The sequence below is a fragment of the Bidens hawaiensis genome, unplaced genomic scaffold (genome assembly GCF_021521415.1).
Source record: "Bidens hawaiensis isolate Kalapana, Puna unplaced genomic scaffold, B.hawaiensis_p1.1 tig00056232_1, whole genome shotgun sequence".
Classification (NCBI taxonomy): Eukaryota; Viridiplantae; Streptophyta; class Magnoliopsida; order Asterales; family Asteraceae; genus Bidens; species Bidens hawaiensis.
Window position 1 is genome coordinate 52363 of NW_027500144.1, and position 3315 is coordinate 55677.

Genomic DNA, 3315 nt, shown 5'->3' on the forward strand with positions numbered 1-3315 from the left:
AAACAACCACTTCAAACCAACAACATTCTTACCGAAGGGTAGAGAGATTAATTCCTATGTATTGTTTCTCTCTATAGCAGCCAGTTCTTCAGCCATGGCAATTTGCCATTCTTTCTTTTGAGCAACACATGATAACACATTGGATCACATATACATAAAGCAAATTGTAAGTGCATGTATTCTTCTTGTTCAAGTGCACGTGTAGATGCATAAATTTCAGACAAAGGACGAATATTTAAAGGTGTTTGAGCGGTAACAATTGTACTTGATTGAGACCCTTCATGCAAAGTTTTCTGACCACCCATGTGCACATAACTAGAACTAGGTGAAGTAGGTGACACCACTCCATTCATAGCCACTGTTGCACTTGTATGTGATGTTGACTCTAGCACTTTCATTCATAGGGAATGGATCTTCATAAGATTAGTCAACCATAACCTTTTCATTGTTATTAGCTTCTTCCCAATTCCATGATGCTTCATCAATAATAGTAACATCCATACTAGCTTCAAACCTGTTATTAGAAGGATTAAATAAATGGTAACTAGTAGGGCTTTATGAAGAGTAGCCAATAACAATCATTTTTTTGTGACCGGTCATCCAACTTCTTTCTCCCTTGAACATACACATGCTTATACCCAACACTACCAACTAATCCATGGTGAGTGTAATATTATTTGAGAAGTGGTCGTGGGTGTGTGTGTGAGCGGTCGTGAGATATATGGAGAGGGATGGGAGGAGGAGGTTGTTGATGCTGTGAATAGATTAGAAAGGTAGATTATGTCAATGTATTACAATACACTAAACTAGTTAGTAGATAATAATCATTATAGGAGTTTCATGTTAGTTTAGGATTGGAGGAGAAGGGAGGTGGGGGGGGGGGGGGGGAGGGTTGGGTTTTTAAACAAGATCTTGTGTTACGGTTTAACGTATTGCGAGTTTTAGATAATCAATCGGATCCCATTTTTAGTGATTTTTGTCAGACTTTAAACAAAATCAAATTCCTGACAACATAAGCTAAAGAAACTATTTTTTTGAAAATAGTTGGGGTCGGGTCCTTACGGTATTTTATGCTGTCTTTCGGTTGCTTATTTTATAATTTTTGCGATTCGAATCTTCTAAAGTTATGTTTATATATTAACTCCTTTATTCTAACGTACATTTTAATTTTTCGGGGTCATTTAGTCATATTAGGATTTTATTTGTTTTCTTGATCGACACCTGAGGTCATTCCACGTATTGTTCGTTGCGTGGCAAAATTTGGACTTTTTGATCTTTTATCCATGACTTAACAAATTTTGGAACTTATTAAAGGAAGTTTTATCCACAAAATAACAGTTTATTGCCTAATCACTGTTACATTAGTTGCAATTTTTTGCTAAATGTCACATCGTCTAGGTACACCAAAGTTTTGTGACCCCCGCGGGGGGGGGGGGGTATTGTTTGGAGCTGATAGTCCGGGTTTTTGGTTGTTTAGGTTTTTGGATTAACGAGCTGAGTTGTTTAGGTTTTGTTGTTGGTCGGTATTGATAGGTGGATTTTGGTTATTTTCTGGCTGGTTTCGGTTATTATTGTGGTCATGGTAAAAGATGTTGTCTTCGGGTAAAGGGTTTCGATTAAGGTTTTTGTTTTGATTTGGTTTTGGTCTTCCATCCCAGATCCTCTATGTTGAGTTCCGTTTTGCCAGGCTAGCCTCTCTATTTCTCACTCAAAGATAAATGGAGATTGTCTCCCTAAATGGCGGGTATGCATAAACCTGTTACCTGCACAAATAACAAACCCATGTAAAATGGGAAAACAAAAATAAAAACTAAAACTAATACTAGAATAAAACAAAGAAAATCAAATCACACAAAACAATGAGCGCACTAACTCCCCGGGAATGACATCATTTTGATCTAGGAAGTCGTGATCTAGTATAAAAAACAATATTAAACAAGTGTCCTAATCACCTTAAACTAGTTAGGGTGAGTAGGGGGCCGAACCACGAGTAGTATGTGGTCAGTGCAACATGTAATTAATTCCTAACATTGTGAAGTAAGCAAATATGAGTGCTGATCACACTAACAAAGATTTGGTTTTAATATCAAACAAGCAACTAATAAAAATTTAATCAACTAACAAAAGAAAATCACACCTGGGGTTCAAGCATGTAACAAATAGCAATCTCATGTCATCTAATAGATTAATTATCAATAATCAAATCAGGTTGGATAACTAGTTAAACCTTAGGCATCAACAATCGCTAACTCACGACGCTGGTTATCAAATGGTCCTCATAGTGTGATTCAACTAAGGGAAATTGTATGCTTTAACACATTCAAACTAATCAATACAACCCCATGAACACATATCACAACAACTGGCAAACTAATCGTTCTGATCGAAATAAACCTAAATTGACTGAATTCACAATAATACCAAACACAAATGCTCATAGATCGATAATGAGCAATTGCAATTAGTTGTTCTTAACACATGAGAAAAACCATAAAAATACAATAATGTACATCCCGGGTATGACTCGAGAAAACTAGTCGCGCATTGTCACAGATAGATCTTCAGTTATGATGAGGACAACCATTGGGGATGATCTCTGGATGATTTCGAAGGTTGTAAATCGTCTTTAAGCTCCTGGAAACTGCTCTAGAGCGTAATGAATGTGTTTTATCCATCAAAATGGAAGTTATATAGAAAACCCTAATAATCTCGTCTTCAGGTCCCATTGCGTATCGCGATGAGTGTCTCCAAGGTCCATCGCGTATCGCGATGGACCAGAAGCTAACGTTTCATTAAAGTGGTCCATCGCGTATCGTGATGGAAGTTCCTTAACCATGTCGTGTAGCACAATGAGAGCCCATAATGCACAACGAGAGGCCAAAATGCACAAACGAAACCAAAAATGCATAAAGAAGCCCAAATGACACAAATGAAGCTTAAAAGGCACAAAGGAAGCCCAAAAGGCCCAAACATAGCTCAAAAGGCACAAACGAAGCCCAAAAGGCGCAAAAGAAACCTAAAAGGCACGAACGAAGCTTAAAATACACTAATGGAGCCCATAAGACACAAAGGAAGCTCAAAAGGCACAAAGAAAGCATAAAAGGCATAAAAGGAGATGCGTGTTCTCATTCTAAGTAATTATAATTTTTATAAATTTAAATCCTTGATAACATATTAAAAATGGTAAATAAAATAATTATTATTTCACATGACATCACATACTTTTAAATTTATAGTTTATAATGGTGACTTGAGAAGCACAATGCTCTTTTAATGATGACTTGACTTGCGAGCCAACTGACCAACTAGGTTTTG